Here is a 17,976-nt window from a genome sequence, read left to right on the forward strand (position 1 = left end):
CGACACTGAGAAGTAATTACTTTTGTCTTACAAAATATACCGAGTAGTAATTAGTTTGTCTTGCAGAATATACCGCGTAGTAATTCCTCTATCTTACAGAATAGTAACGACTTTTCAAGCTGAATAAAAAAAGATGTGTAGGGATACGAATACAACCAAGCTTGTTATGGATTTTAGGTTTTAGTGATTGTATGGATTCGTGTATGTTTGGCTGTTTTTCATACTGATACTGTTTGAGTTGGTTGGGTAAGTTACAAACGGATTTACTTGACAATGTTTTCGTGGTTGACTCTTTGAGTATGGTAAGATGGTGAGATGTCGAGACGTAATACTATCTCCGTACACTCAATTACAACAAAACATAACCCGCATTCAAATAAGCCGTAAGCTACAAGTGGATTTAAAACTTGATGCTGTTTTGTGGTTGACTCAAGTCAGTAGTCATGTTTGTGTTGATTTCGGGAATGATCATGACGAGTTGGTCGGGTAAATTAGGTAATGTGGTTGTAACTATAACCGTAAAGAGATGCTGACATCCCAATATCTTTTACGCTGTCGTATATGGATTCAATTGTGATAATTTAATTCACGCTGTCGTATATGGATTCAATTGTGATAATTTAATTCTCAGTTATTGTTCTGACACTCAAATCTCGTATACTCAAAATATAATATGCTCAAGTCAAATCGTATATGCACCGATTAGTAAATACTCTGTCTTACAGAATAGTATAACGACCTTTACAGTTGGATAAAAATTATCGGTCCTATGAATACAACCAGATGAATTAATTCAAGTTTGCGAGTTGTACTGATATAGCCAAGTAAGTGAAAACTAGATTTTAAACACTTGTTAATGTTGTGAATAATTCTTTTGAGTATGGTAAGATGTTAAAATGTCTCTTTGACAAACGGAAAGCTGGATCGGGAATAGAGTTGTAATGTTACATTACTTGTTTCAAATCAATGTGTGTATAATATCGAAACGGGACTGTGGGGAAGTTGCTAGTCATGTTTGTCAATCCTATTTCAATGCACACTATGCCAAAGTCAAAATAATCGGTTTCGGATTAGGATTTTACAATTATTTCACACCTTTTTGAATAAGCGTCAACTTCACAGAGGATTAGGGTTGGGTCAGAAATAAGTGAAAATTTGTCGGTATTCGAATCACCGGCTACGCCGGTTCTATGGTAAACTAATTACTAAAGTAACACCTTGCGACTGATTACTAGATTTAGCAAACTATTTCGCACTTCAGCGCGCAGGTCATTCGAAATATAGGGCGCGCGCGTAATCCTCACAACAAGCCGTGTTCGCAAAACGGATGTAGTTAGTGGGTCGCACATATCAAAACGCAAGCGCAAACATCTGTTTTTCAAAATCACACAATGTACTGCGGTTTAGTGAATTTCCCGTCGGAAATAAGTGACAATTTGTTGCTATTCAAGTTACCCACACTGATGGTTCTGATAGTCGGTATTTATTAAATCTTACCAGTGAAATCTAGTTCTGTGACAAACTGATTACTAAAATTTCACCGCGTGAGCGATCGGTATGGTTATGACACCAAGTCGTGAAAGATGGTTATGTCCGAGCCATTATCTTGTCAGTGATCGCGGGGTTTTGCAAATATTTCACACCTTTTTGAATAAGCGTTAACTTCACAAAGGATTACGGCTACAATAGAAATAAGTGACAATTTGTTGGTATTCAAGTCTCGCCGGTGGTGTATCTGTTATTCGGCACTTATTACACTTATCATGAAATTAGAGTGAGAACATAAAGCATCAAGTTGTTGTTTTCGAATTTTGATGTCGAGGTGGTAAATTTACGCATTCAATTACAATTCAACTTCGGTTGTGTATTGAGTGATAGATTTATATGCCGGAAGTGGTATCTTGTGAGCGGTCGTAGGATTTTACAAATATTTCACATCTTTTTGAAGTGTTAGTTTGCGAACGCGACTATTGTTGATATTCGAATCGCCGTCTGTCGCACGCACTGCGTAAATCCTCTTACAAGCCACGTTTCCGTTTGTGCGGTTATTGTTGGTGACACGTACATATTCAACACCGCGCGAGAGATGCCTGAAAGTACGAATCACCGCCGCGTCCATAAGAATAACGATATATCATTGTCGTACTCGCCGTAATTTGGAATATACACATTACCTAAGGACCAATCACATGACTATTTACTTGATACATATTCAACACGAAGTACGACATGCCAACAACGAAGCCGCGTGCGAGCTATACTGAAAAGGGTTACCGTGCGACCACAAGACACAATAGCCGCTCGCCACCCCACCATAAGGCATAAAAGCCGCTTGCCACCCCCGGTTTCTCAGCCGCTCGCCACCCCACCCATAAGACGAAAACGTTAGTTCGCCACCCCCGCCATAAGACGAAAACGTTAGTTCGCCACCCCCGGTTTCTCGTTAGCTCGCCACCCCGCCCATAAGACGAAAACGTTAGTTCGCCACCCCCGCCATAAGACGAAACGTTAGTTCGCCACCCCCGCCATAAGACGAAAACGTTAGTTCGCCACCCCCGGTTTCTCGTTAGTTCGCCACCCCGCCCATAAGCCACAACGCTAGTTCGCGACCGATCATACTAACTACTCCCGAGTCGCAAGAAGCTCCTGACCGGCATACGCCTACTCTTCGGGATTGGCTGAAGACCGGCGATGTTCGAGCACAAGCAACTGCTGCCGTTTCGGAGCCAAGGGCTCCTAGTTGAGTCCACTCCGTCGAACGCGCGAGAGGATCGGCTTACCAAAGCGCGTGCGTATAAGCGCAGGCATCGACAAATGCGATCCTGAAAAGCACTTGAGGCAGGTTGTTGGGATCAGTATGCACGCCAAAACGTATTTTGGTGAGTGCACAAATATATTTCATTATTTTCACAGCTTGTCGACGCCAATTAAAAAGTACTGATATGAGGGAGGTTGTGGCACCAATAGGAATATTTGAGATGAATGGCAAAGGCAAGACAGATTCATGAATATTGAAATCTTTCTCTGGATTGTTTTGGTTGCAATCGAGATCTATCAGTTGGCAAGCGGTGTTAATTGTCATGGCGAAGTAATGATCAGCGCGGCGATGATGGCTGGGATCAGACATGGGGTGATTACTTCACGAATGTAATCGATTGCGATTACGATTACTTGTGAATCCCGCGATTACGATTACGATTACGATTACAGCAAAATCAGGAAGTAGTCGATTACGATTACGATTACATTTCAAAAGTAATCACGATTACTCACCATTACATTTGTTTTGCTTCTTAGAACTAATATATTGCAAGAGATGATGGAAGACAATATAAGGCTTTCGATGAAAATAATGAGGTCTGATGAGATAACAGCTTTCTTTATAAATCATACGTCACTTGCTTGTTACGTCATAATGCACCCATTGGCCAACTCTATGCAGGACTATTCGTCGCACCCAACGATTTGCATTCTTGCCAGGTCCGTAACTGCCACACCCCAAACTCCCCAATAGGACCGGGAGCGAGCTCTAAGGAGATTTAAAAGTATTTCGTAAATCAACATAAATTATTATAGAGTATTTTCAAGAGAGTTAATTACCTTGAAATTTTTCTTCGAGCTTCTGGATTTAATGTCTCTAAATAGCTTGATTTTGAAATGCATACCTCTCCCCTTCAAGAAAAAAAGCATGCATAATTTATAGGAATATGCATCTCGGTGGCGGTCATTACCCCGCCACGACACACCAAAAGACGTATGCAATTTCGGCCAACATTCAACTCCACAAAGTGTGCTACTAAAGAATGACCTTGGCCAAAACGTTGGGTATGTGTCCATTGTCAGTAGCCGCGCTCTGTTGGCGAGACGAATAGTCCGGTCCCTCCAATCTGAGCCCCAACAATGCAAATGCTAGCCGGGGCACTCACCGAAGAATGAAGACATGACAATTTGTGTGTGCGTCTCACGAATGTTTTTCGTTTAGTCTACTGCGTTTGATTATATATGAAAGGCGGGAGGTCACGAATTAACAACATACAATAAAGTAATTATAACAACATACCAGATGCTATAATTATGAATTACGTGCCACCAGCTCTACCGGTAAATCTGAATGAATAGCAATATAATGCAATTACCAATATTATGACGACATTCAGTCATGAACTTGAAAACTGACCACCATGGCGCCCCAATACCCAGGGTTGTAATTACTCGAGTCGGGATTATGGTGACTATACTTGACTCGAGTCATTTCTTTAAATGCGTAAATTGACCTGACTTGAGTCAATTTTTGTACTGACTCGACTTGTACTCGAGTCATTTTGCATGACTCGAACCAAATCATATGACTCGAGGCCAGAACAGCCAAGACAGACATTCCATGTAAATTCGAAGAATAGTAAAGTTACCACATTATTTTTGTTTCGTCTATCAGTCCTGGTACATGGAAGTAGGGCCGTAAACTGTGAAAACTGATGAAAATTACTATATTATGAACACGAGCCATTCTATATCACTCGAGCAGAGTTGAAAAAAGTGGGTTGAACCGGATTGATCTGAAAACTGATCTGTGAACATTACGACTTGGACTCGTACTCGAGTTAAACACTATGACACGGACTCGACCCTCTACTTCTACTAGCTGACTTGGACTCGGACTTGACTCGGGGGTGAATTGAAAATGACTCGACCTGAGTCGAGTCAAAACTATAAAAGTGATATTAACTTGTGACTCGGAACATTGTGACTTGGTTACAGCCCTACCAATACCAACGTTTGGAGTGGGGGACGAATTGCTATTTTGGTGCTGATTGTACCTACAACCCACGCTAACATGGTGTATAAGCGGATGGCTGTGGCGACAGGTATAAATGTCGAGTGAAGAATTGTGAAATATCGATTGGCGCCCGTTTCAAGTAGAGTCATATGAGAATAAGATAATAAAGTGAACTTAAAATTCTACCTTCCACTTAATACAGATACAGAAAACTGTCGTTACGAGAGACGGCAAAGAACGGCTCAGTTATGATATATATCAGCAGCTGTTGATTTTACCCATCGTAATGTTTTATTTGATGAGTACAAAATTTCAAATCTTTGTCCGGTGTACGTATAACACATACGTATACTATACTATACATACGCATACTACATAGATAGGCCTACTGTTCACCAAGTAGCAACGGTCAAACTGCGTAACCAATCATTAATACATAAGTTACTATTAGAAACTAGGCAGAGTGGTGATTATTTTCTTGCTGCGAGGTAGTAGCGTCAGGAGCGTATTGATAACCTGATATACGTCATGGCTTATACTGTTCTAACAATCACACAACAATGTACATCGAATATATATTTACTACGTGAATATACTATATACTTCTAACGCAAGGACGAGCAAAGCTAATACTTCTGACGTAATAATGAGCAGTGGCGTTTGAAAATCAACCGTTTGCGCTATCAATAACCTGGTATAATATCTCTTCCTTGTTCACGAATGTTCGGTTATGTCAAATTCATTGTAAAAATAAAAAGTTATCGTTCTTTCACAAAGAAATCGATTAGATATGTGAAGTAGTCGATTACGATTACTTTGGATTTTTTTCGAATGTAATCGCTTGCGATTACGATTACTTGAAAATGCTGTAATCGTCGTAATCGATTACGATTACTAATCGCGATTACCCCATGTCTGGCTGGGATATTGGCGATCGTTTCGGGGTCATTAGGAATATCTGGAAGGAAGCATGTGACGAAGAGAAAAACACATAGCGGATATCACCGTAGCAGTCATAACTATACTGGCTACAGCCACCGGCTTTATTCTTCTTCACCCAGTGGCAGTGTTGCATGGTCGATCCTGCTCTAATTTCCACTACATCGCTGTTGCTCTACCATGCTTATTAATCGGGTTTTTCTCATCGGATCACGCGGTGTTCAGTTACCATCGTATGAGGTCAGAACCACACACCACGACGCTGAATTCATTACAGCAGTATCAAAACGAATTGGATAGACCTTACGCGTCGATACCGGAAGCAGTGGAAAACGACTTTCTGCTGAGCCGCAATCTCATGGAGATGCTGTCACTAGGTAAAGATCCAGAACACGAATTGCGCACCAACCTAACTTACACTAATCTACCAAGAGGACAAACTATTCTCACCCAATGTAGTCGAGTATATTCACACTAATCTACCTAGAGGACAAACTATTCTCACCCAACGTAGTCGAGTAGATTCGACGAAGTACTCGCAACGCCCCTCCCCGGATTACCTGGAGAACCTGGTACTTCAACAGATGATGTGTACGTCAACTGTATCCAACCGTGGCGAGATAGCGTAGTTGTATAATCCGCGGCTGCAACACCAATTGGTTGCGGGTTCGAGTCCGACCGAGGTCGACTTCAGAATTTCCGATATCTAAGTATTGGAGGTTTACCAAGGCTCCTCCTCGCCACCTCATCCGCGTAAGCGGGGTCTTACAAAAAGCCTAGACAAAAAGCCTAGAAGTGGGCCGTGCTATAAGTCGGCAGTTACGGAATAAAAATGAAGAATATTCGGCCTGGTGTCAATGACCATAGTAGTCGACAAACACCATGAATACCACAAACAGACTGTATCCAACATATCGGTTTTTGACAACACGGCATTCTCTGCCACGAAACGAACGCATATTGCCTGCTGTCAAGAAGCATAGAGAAACTCTACGCTTATCATATACTCGCAGCGTAGTTGTGGAAGATGTTTACGTCGCTCCACTTCCGCTGAAATAATCAATTAGACTGCGAACGATGAGATGAGCAAGATGGTGCATGAGGCTGATCGAGATCCGTACGAGCTAGTTCCTATCTCTAACTCCACCATCACCTCATTTCGATGAATATAGAACAGATAACTCTAACAGTTCAATGCTCACCTACGAATTGTCAATTGTTGGTGGCGCACGACCTCTAATAATGATCCAATAGCAAGTACATTTCTCTAATCTTTACGATCGCAATAGCTGCACACAACAGTGTTGGATTCAACTTTTTCGTTTGACTTTACTTGAATCGAGTCACTTTGGAAAATGGCTTGACTTGACGTTACTGGAGTTTCAGAAATGTGGAATGACTCGTGTGTGTGTGGGGGGGGGGGGGGGGGGAGGGATGTACTCGGAGCAAAATTTATGAGTCAATGTCAAGTCATAAAGTAATCAGTTTCGATTAAATCGCTGTACCTTCTTCATGTTCGAATTGTTCGCGATATGCTGTGCTGACTGGAGTAACCTATTAATGGAACCAGCCATTCAATAATTGTGCCTTTTACTGAGCCTGCATTGTGTCATGGTTGTGAAGTGGGTAAAGGGATTTCATAATAAAGAAGTTGGAGTCGGGGTCAATTTCACAAACTCCACGACTCCGACTCGAGCCACTATAGTTTTCACAACTGCAAGGGGTGCTAAAGAATTTTGAGACTCCGACTTCATTAAGCGACAAATTAGCCAAACTCCGACTCGGACCTCACAGCCCAGATTGTTGTTATATCACAAATATATCAGATCTCTCAGCCTACATCGTCGTAAACTAATTACGAAGTAAGCTACATAGCAATGTATTTCTGTTATACAAACTGTTCATAATGCTAAGCGCTTACTGTTCACTTTTATCAATCCTCTGCTAAGATTTAAATCGAACAAATATAATTTATACGTTTCTATTACTCGTCAACGATTGGAGCAGGCTTAAATAGTATCTCACGGATGAGTGGGTGGACGGTGTATTGCAGCATATCAATTTTAAACGTCCTGTGGTTTCGTATCCCATTCTCTATTTTAGCTGATAATTATAGTCTGAGATATACAATTACTTATGTAGTTAGCAATTCGATTCGACGTGTGCGTGAGTGATACATCGTCTTATTATATATATGCTATCTTTCACTCTATAATCTATATTCATTCCTCGATTTAAAATAAATTACAACTCCATCTGTATTCCAAAGAGATCAAAAATACATTGACTTTTAATCTTGTCGTGTATATCGATTATTCAACTTGACTTGACTTTATATGAATCGAGTCAACTCTAAATATCGATTGACTTGACGTGTCTGAAGTCACCTTCGAAAATCGAATGCAATGATACGAGATGACTTGTGACTCGAAGGTAGTGACTTGTTCGCAACACTCGCATATAGCGACATTCGATAGTGACATTGCACAGGCGGATATATTGTGACACTTAAAAATAGATCCCTCCAGCCTATCCCTGTGCACCGGTTCAAACAAGTCAAGCCACGGACAATGATTTTCCGATGGAAAACCATTGTTAACCACAACAACAGTAGCTCGGTCTCGGGGATAAGATGATATATGTAAGCACATTTCCATACCCCTTTTTCATGATGCGGTGTTGTCCCTTAGCATGTGGAATGCAAAAGATTTAACTGAGAACGCGGACTATTTCTAGGTTGGAACATTAACCAAATGACGTTGCGAATTACGAATGAAATTATCTCACGATCAATAATGTCATCTCAATCGCTCATAATACGTTTAGAAATATAAAGTACGTAAGTCATATTCAATATTTCAAGGCTTGAGTTCAAGGATCCAATCCCATCGTTATTATTCGTGAATACAAGTTCCGTGTGTTTCCAATCGTAACCTACTACTCTGAGATTTTTCTGTAATCGTACTCTTAATCACGCGTTTCAAAAATGATAATAATCGCAATAGATTAGATTCAGATAGTAATCGAACCATCTCTGGTGTGTACATCAAGTTAATCAGTATAGGTACTGGGATCGCGATTGCTTCGTCAATAAAACAGTATTGGATACGACCATAATTTTCGAAAGCATTATAGTTTCTTGTGCTTCGTAACTTTTCTGCCAGGCGAGGTAGTTTGCAAAGGTTGGAATGTTTTGCGTATAGCAGTGGTCGGGAACCTATGGCTCGCGAGCCATATATGGCTCTTTTGGGTATAAGATATGGCTCTTTGCCAAATATTTAATTTTGTACTGAATTGATCAATATCGCAGTGACTTGTTGGTAAATTTTCATCACGGCCTGAATAACTATTCTCGTCCCAGTATAAACGTGTCTTTGAGAGGTAAAGACAATGCCGTCTTCAGGTTTAGGGGCTCGGACCCCCTCTCTTCCAAATCATCGAATTTAAGTTACTGTCATGCCGGCGGCCAATATCACTCGCAAATTCCATGCGCCAGTATTGTTTGTGATATACTGGAGCCGAATCTAGGCACCTGTTAATTGGCACGCTAATGATTAGTTCTCTGATTGCACCGTTTATTTAGTTGCCTGACATAACGACTACTCGTGGTGTTGTTAAGATGTCTCTTCTGTAATAAACGACTATCGTGTGGCGACATCATTTCATGGTGTAACAGGGAGTACAGTCTCTGTATCCTGGCGTGGTGGCAGCGATGGGATTCGAGCCCACGCCATCGAAATGACTACTGACTCAAACGTCCTGGCGATGTATCCCGAATCGAAATCATGAATTGTGCGATACGGTGAGTCGAAGAGCACAGCAGCTATGGCGCCGCCCATTTCAAAACGCAGGTTTCACATACACATTGTCTTCCTGATCTACGGCGCGAAATGAACGGTTGTGGATTTGACATTCACAATTACAAACTCGAATTACGAACAACGCCATAGCTATCCACGTTCCGTGTAGTATAAAATTTATGCGTGTATTTCAACGTTATGTTACCGCCGAATACTTTGACAATGGAGAAGTCGATAAGTATTTAGGGCGGAGATAATAAAGTTGGATTAGCAACAAAAGTCGATTATCGCGTTCGTCAGGATTTATCAACCTAGGAGTAAAGAAACCGGTTGATCGCAGCGCATAAAGTTAGTGTTAATCTCTTGATTTATCAAACTGGAACAAACTATAGATAACTTGTTTTCTATAAAAACTGCGTACCATTCCTACGTACAAATATTTCCGATGATGACCGTGCCGATGGTGTCCTAGGTAATAGCTTCACCAATTATGTACCCGCCATTGCAGAGCGATAGCAATATTCTATAATCCATTTCTTAGCTGTAACGAATGAATTGGACACGACCTTAATTTCGCGATGATGATAAATTCGACATATTACAGTGGCAGCGTCGCTATCAGCAGGCTGCTGTTTCATTCAACAAATTGACAACTGATGGCTTATAACGCGTTTTCGCATTATGATGTAACAGATAACGCCACTTGATTGAAAACTCGGGACACCTCGACTAACTATCGGGCGTAATCTTTCCAACTTGATGAGTCGCGATTAGCAGTATTTAATCACACGATTAGCAATATTCCGGATCAGCTAACTTTATTATCTCCGCCTGAGTTGCCTCCCGATTAGAAGTTTTCAATCATATGATTAGCATTCTCCCGGATCAGCTGACTTTATTATCTCCGCCCTTGGATTTTCAGAATCAGTGAATCAGTGTGACAGTCACATTCGATTAATATCAGTTATAAATTAAAAGCTACTTATACAAGGAATTGCGTTATCCTTGGTGGAGGCTTGGCTCGTCTGCGTCTTACCTCTCGTTTCGAGCTTTATTTTCCAACAATAAACACCAGTTTTTACAGAGAAAATGTGGCGCACACGAGGAATCCCATGTAGTGAGTTCGAATTAGTGCTACAATGACGTCACGAATTTCCAATTGTGACGTAACAGTTGATTGGCATGTATGGCTCTTTGGGAGTTGAGATGGAAAAAATAGGACCAATATGGCTCTACGGGCAAAAAAGGTTCCCGACCACTGGCGTATAGCGTTATGGTAAATCTATTCTATTTTGAAATAATGTGGAAATATAGCCTGAACTATACAAATCCAGACGCCCCTTCAAGCAGTAAAAATACAAATTCGAGATCAACACTCACACAATTCATGAAAGGATTTAGTGACACAAATAGCATGCTCGGTGTACATTTTTATCATTGGTCCTTCACTGCTGCGGGCTGATTGTGTAGGCGTGTTATGGGAGAGGACGGCCCATTGTTCTGAGCCATCACGTGAATAGTAAGACAATGGGGATTTAATTTCATGTCGTCATAACTTCGGGAATGCCGAATCTATACTTCAGAGCGAACGCAACTTGAGATCTATCGTCGAGCTATATTTCCATTAACATGAGGTTTAATAGCAAAATATGACGTGAGGTGACGAGATATATACGCTGAAGCGACAGAGTGTAAAAGTATATTTATCGGAGAAGGTAAAATAGGTTAATTAGATCCCTGCTTCATTATTTGACTATTAGTAACGACACTGCGAAATGGCTTCATGAAATTTGAGCATGCGACAGTAAGGATCACGGCAGTTGACCATGCAACACTTAAGCGGGAGAATGTGAATTCATAAACTTTGCAACGAACCGCAGCACTATTTAGAGCAGGGGTGGGCAAACTACGGCCCGCGGGCCGCATGCGGCCCGCAACACCGTTCTGTGCGGCCCGCGAGCGTCCAAAGAAACTTTTTAGAAATATTGATAAAATGCGTACTAAAAATCGAATTAATGCAGGGACTTGATTAACTTTATCTAAATATATTTCACCATGATAATTCTAAGACAGTGGTTCTCATACTGGTGGGCGCGCCCCCCTTGAGGGCATGAAAGCATCTGAAGGGGTGCGCGAAGCTGAGCTCAACTGAAAAATTTTTTCGCGCTCCGCGCGATTTACATCCAATTCAAAGTTACTGATCTATATTTAGTCTGAATTGCATATTTAAAAATCTGTCATCCACAGTCGTACCTTCCCTGCCATCAAACTACCCGTTAGGTTTGCTAGCATCCTGGTTGCGTTTTGTGATATGACGATAAGGGGGCGCGACATCTTTCACCATCATAAGGGGGGGGGGGCGTGTCCTAAAATGTTTGTCCGAGAACCACTGATCTAAGGTAAATACTTGATATAACAGCGGGATATATTGACATAATTTGGATCACGGGTGGGATTTCAGATTGGCTACTCCATTTTTAATTATTACAGTGTTGTGCTTATAAAAAAACGATTCGGGCGTGTCTTAGGTAGATTCGTTGTCTGTATGCGTAGAAATGGGGTATTTATATTTTATCTAGACATAGTAGAAGCGTGTTTGATGCTAACATGGTTATGATGCTGTCAGCATTGTGTGTCCTGGAACTGAACCAAAAGTGGAATTAGTAGATCTATGAACAGATCGCTGCTCACAGATTTAAATTTCAATCCTGTTCTAAGAATCGGACCAACCGACTTTCATCTCTATAGTTTTGACAAATTGGTTATTGAGGTCCGTAAGCCTATGAAATCTCGCCACTCTATGTTTCTGACGGGTGTACGATATCATCAAAGCAATGTTTGACTTGTTTTAAATAAGCACATATATTATCTCTGTGTCCTCACTATATAATCAAATATCAATATTGCGTTTTGGTTTATAATCCCAATTTTATATAGTGCGGCCCGCGAATGGATTCAGATGTTGAATGCGGCCCGCGAGCTCAAAAGTTTGCCCACCCCTGATTTAGAGATTAGTACGACCATGACGAGATAGCGTCATAGTATGATCCACAACTGCAACACCAATCAGTGGCGGATTGGAGCCCGATCGAGGTCCAATCCAGAATTCCTTCCCATGTGTTGAAGGTGAAGCTAGGCACCTCCTCGCTCTTACATTTATCCTGTCAATCTTACAATTCACTGTTGCAGTACGATGTATGCAATTTATAGCCAATCTATACTTCGATCAGCTGCAGTAGACTCGATGATCAACAGATCACTTCGCTGCAGCTTCATCTTGCAATCGTAAAACATATTGGCCAATCCTATGAACTGTAAATCGTATTCGTACACATCTCATTTGCTTTGAAATTGTCACTATAACCATTTTTTTGTATGTGTCCGTGATTCTGAAGTTTATGCTATTTTATTGCCTGTTTTAATATTTTGCGATGATGAATAAAAAAAATTCTCTCTCTCTCTCGCTCGCCTCGCCTTAAAGATGCCTAGAAGTGTCTTCCGTCATGACAAATGTCTTCCTTTCATTTTACAGCTCGTAAACTTTCTGATCTTCAACTTACTGCTATCTTCGGCGCCCACTCAGGAGTACTGATATGAGGGAGGTTTTGCCGCAAGGATGTTTTTTCAAAATGTACGAAAAGCTCATGTCCAAACTCATGATAACAGAAATCGCCCTTGGAATTGTTTTAATTGCTATCGAGATCGTGCAAATTTCTGCCGGTGCGTCAAATCGACCGAAGCCTTGTCTTGACGATATAATTATCATCGTAGCGTTGATAGCTGGGATATTGGCGATCATTATGGGCAAACTAGGAATCTCGGTAAGGCAGCATGCAACGAAGAACAAGCACATAGCAGATATCACAATAGCAGTCATAACTCTAATTGCTGCAGTCACCGGCTTTATACTCGGTGTCTCAGCGGCATCATTGGTTCGTCATTATTTGTGCCGGGATCACCACTACATCGCTGTCGTGGTACCATGTTGCTTCATCGTGCTACTCTCACTGCCTCACGCAGTGTCGAGTCACCGCCGCATGAGGTCAGAACTACACACTTCAACACCGAATTCACTACAGCGGCAGCAAAACCAATTCGGTAGAAATTATGTAATAATACCAAATGCATTCGGATACGACCACACAGCCGAGCAGCGATCGCTTGAAAATGCTGCCACTAGTGAAGTATCCGGAATGCATGCTGCACGCCAACGTAACTGTACTAATCTACCAAGAGGTCAAACTATTGTCACCCAAACAAGTCGGGAATATTTGGAAAAGTACTCGAACCGTCCATTACCCGGTTTGCCTGAACAAACAAGTACCACCGCGGATAGTCAGAAGACCAAAGCAAAAGAAACTGTATCGAATCATCCTGCTTTGGCAAGCCGCTCCCTGCCATTACACGACCGAAAGGTGCCCACTGAGAGGAAGATGGAAAAAACTCGCGGCTTTGCTGCGGAAAATACATACCTCGCCCCTCTTCCAATAACTGATATAGATATCGAAAGAACATATATAATACCTAACCCCGCAGTAATGAGTTCAACTACCAACACTAAGCTGAGAATGGTAGTGTATACATCCGATCGAGCGCAGTGCGATTCAATGCCTCGCAATCCACCTCCAAATCCGCCATCCCGTCAACTCGGCGAATCTCGAACCGAAAGCACTAGGAGTTCCAGGCTCAGTCACGAACTACCGATTGTTAGTTCGCGCACGCCCTCCGATAACGATGCGATTGCATTGACATTTCCGTAACCCTGAGGAATCTTAACATCTTCATATCGTGATATTCCATAGTGACTTTGCAGGAGCATATATATCGGGGCATTCCAGAACAGTTTAACTTCAGGATATCCATGTGTACCAGGCCAAAAAAAAACTAGATTGGAACAGCCGAACCAGCGAAACCACGCAACTCTTCCGCATCAGTGGTGCTATGTGCTGAGAATTGCTAAATCATAAACATCGACACGTTGATTGCTTCCAGAGAAAACGATCATATTACTATTTTAACGTTTTTTATCAGGTAGTTATAAACCTGTAGGTTACCGCTTACAATAGTTGATCGGATTTGTGCGTCGCCTCTTTTATCGCGCTGTATATTTGAACAGTAATACTATTCATTGAATTTTCACCATGTCCTCATACTCGTCCTGGCACTGCTTCACTTGCCTCCCCTGACCGCACGGCACTGTAAGATAGTCCGTTATAAAATTAATATAACGGGCAATTCCTCTGTCAGGAAGCAGAGAAATATCATGGAAGATTATGTGACTGATTGTCAATCCATATTGTGTCAATCCATATTGTGGACAAATCGGGTAATATTGCCAATACAATGGATATTACATCGGTTAGACCAGTGGTTCCCAACCTTTTTCGGTGGCAGGGCCAAATTTAGAATTACAGAGTACGGTCGGGGCCGCACAAATACCAGGGCAATGAAAGGAACCCAAAATAGTCACCAACATATGAAAATTGCCATCGTTATGATCATTCGCTTGTCGCCATTGGCCACTGTGTTGCCGCGCTCCCGTTGTTCAGAACAATCAACCTTTGCTGGCTATTTCGGAGTAGTTTTATTGCCCTTGCGAGATTTCAATTCGAATTTTTGGAATCCGTGCGACACTTGATTTCGATACACACCGACATATCAAATTATTCGTACGCTTGGGTCGCGAGCTATAGGTCTACCAATTATGCCGCTTTTTGCCGGCTAAGCAGAACGCATCTCGGCGTATTCAATCGTGAGTCACTTGTTGCACATTTATCCGTTAATTAGTTATCAATACCCAGGGCCGTAACAGGACTTCGTCAGCCCCCAAAAAACGTTGCTCTTGGGTGATAAACCTAACTTCGAAGCCCCCAGCCCCCTTCAGGCTAGATGGCTGTTTACCGCTATTTATCATCTAAATCGGGTGTCCGTTTTAGGCAGCTTCTGTCGATTAATCACGCGAAGCGCGAAAAATTTCTATAATTCATGATTGAATCGGTCAATATTTTCGGGAATTGCATATATATATATTGGTATCAATTTTATCCTCTTTCTGCTCACGCAATCGGATTGACCGGTTGAGCCGAGTGAGTTGTGTTTGAAAAGGTAGGACCACTCAATAATAATTAAACATCTTCAGGCGTATACCCGTTGGCAGGAACGAAACAGCACTTCGTCAGGCCCCCAAAACACTTAGGTCTTGAGCTCCCATAGGGTAATAAACCGACCCCTCACCCCATTGTTCGCTTCTGCCACGAAATCAGGATCACCGTTTGGTGAGCCAGCGTGGAGCACGCAAATTGTCGATAATTCAAAATATATAGGCAGTGGCGGCTCGTGACAATATCGGGTGGTGGGGCAAGGGCTGCAAGCGACTTTTTATCAAGATGACGTCACAATGGCGTTTTCCAACGTAAACAAGTAACTTGGTGGTACGGACTACGGTAACACGAACTTCCCGACAACAGTGATTTTAACGTATGTGCCGCGAGAGGTCTGCAGGTGAGCTGTGACTTGAAGTGTGGTAACTGCGTAAACGGCGTACGGAACAAAGATTCGACACGGTTCATGTTCGCACTATACCTGACTAATTATCTGCAGAAATGGAAATGACTATAACTCGAGAGATTGCGTAAGCCTAACTGGAAAGGTCAACGAGTTCGGACACATACGCAATTGTTATCTCATAGATTGGAGTATATTGAATCCAAAACATAATTCTGAAGAACTACGGATAGCAGCCTCGGAAATTCGGTCCCGGTACAGCATAGGAGATTTTGGCTTTGAGGCTGGAGACTGTCATACGGCTTACGGTCTATAGTGTCTATATGTCTGCTGCAAAATCGCCTTTGAAAATATTTTTCCGAATAAATACGTGGATGAAAGCCGAAAACTTGGTACACTGTTACATGAAATCATCGAGAAGTAGCCTCATGACCGTTTTCGGCATGGTACACTGTCAAAATTAATACGAACACACCAACACCGAATTTTGCGTAAAATTTACTGAGGGATAGGCTGATCAAGCGATCAGCTGTTAGCCGCCATCGAAAACGAAACAGCTATCGCGCTTGACAGGGTTGTAATTGTAAGCAAATGGCCTGAAGGCCACAATTTCACGGTGAAATTGACATTGGAGAATATAAAATAAAAGTAAATATTTGAATGCAAACCGAGGATGTTAGTAAACTGTTTCATGATATCATCATCTCATCACCTATCTCAGTATGGAACACAGTTAGCGTTAACACATATATACACCGGCTTTTGTGTGAAATCCGCAATGCGTTAGGTAGGCTAAGTGCCAGATCAGCGCACATCTCTACCATATTCGACCTTGAAAACGAAGTTGCTGCCCTAATCATTGAGTGCCAACCTTGAGACTTGGCACAGCGTTCGATACTAAAATCAAGACATACCATGCAAAAGCTCATGACGGATCTAGGTAAGGAACATCGTTAAAATCAATGGAGACCAATACCGGCTTTGCGTAAAATATGTTTGCGATAAATGACGAGTCAGCTCTCACTCGACTTAGGAAACGAAATTACCACTAACACGGTACAGTGACAAACTTGAAACTTGGTACAGCGTTCGATACTAACATTAAGACTTACCGTACCAAATGTCATGACCGATCTCGGTATGGAACATAGTCAAAATCAATGGATACCAATACCGGCTTTTGAGTAAAATCTGTTTGCGATACATGACGGATCAGCACACACTCGACTTCGGAAACGGAATTACTACCCTAAACTTTAAGTAGAAACCCTGAAACTTGGGACAGTGTTAAATACCACCATCACGACATGACATACCAAGTTTCAAGAATTATCATGGTGTGAAACACCATCAAAATCGACCTATACCAGCAAAGGTCGACTAAACGCATATGACGGTAACCGAGTTCAGATATAGATACGATTGTTACATCACACCTTAAGGGCAACTAGGCTATGTTGCCCCGGTTGCTTGGTAATTTTATGAATAGGAGAGACTAAATCACTGTTTCTTTATTGTGCGCGGCTTTGAGAGAATAGACAGTGAAAGCTTGTTATGAGCGCTACCGGGGCATGCCCCGGCTAGGCATTCGCAAAGCGAAAACACGGAAGAGAATTCGATTTTCGCAGAGACTTCGCTATATATGGGCATTTACAAGCGAAAGGACAAGAAGAATACGATTTTCGCTGTGATTTCGGTATATATAGATTGCTGTGCGTCTATAAATGGTAAAGAACTGTTATTGAACAGAATTTTAGGTGGGGCAATGCCCCAGTTGCCCTATAGGACGAGCCGCCACTGTATATAGGTCAATAAGATCGGGAATTACATATACATTGCTGTCAATTACTTGTCCTCTCTGCTCACGTAATCAGATTTACCGGTAGAGCTGAGTGAGGTGTCTTGGAAACTGTAGGGCCCCGTAAATAATAACTAAGCATGTTCGGATGGGCGGAT

This window comes from Botryllus schlosseri, chromosome 3, assembly GCF_051294905.1.
Source record: "Botryllus schlosseri isolate E-star chromosome 3, Bs_hap1, whole genome shotgun sequence".
Taxonomy (NCBI): Eukaryota; Metazoa; Chordata; class Ascidiacea; order Stolidobranchia; family Styelidae; genus Botryllus; species Botryllus schlosseri.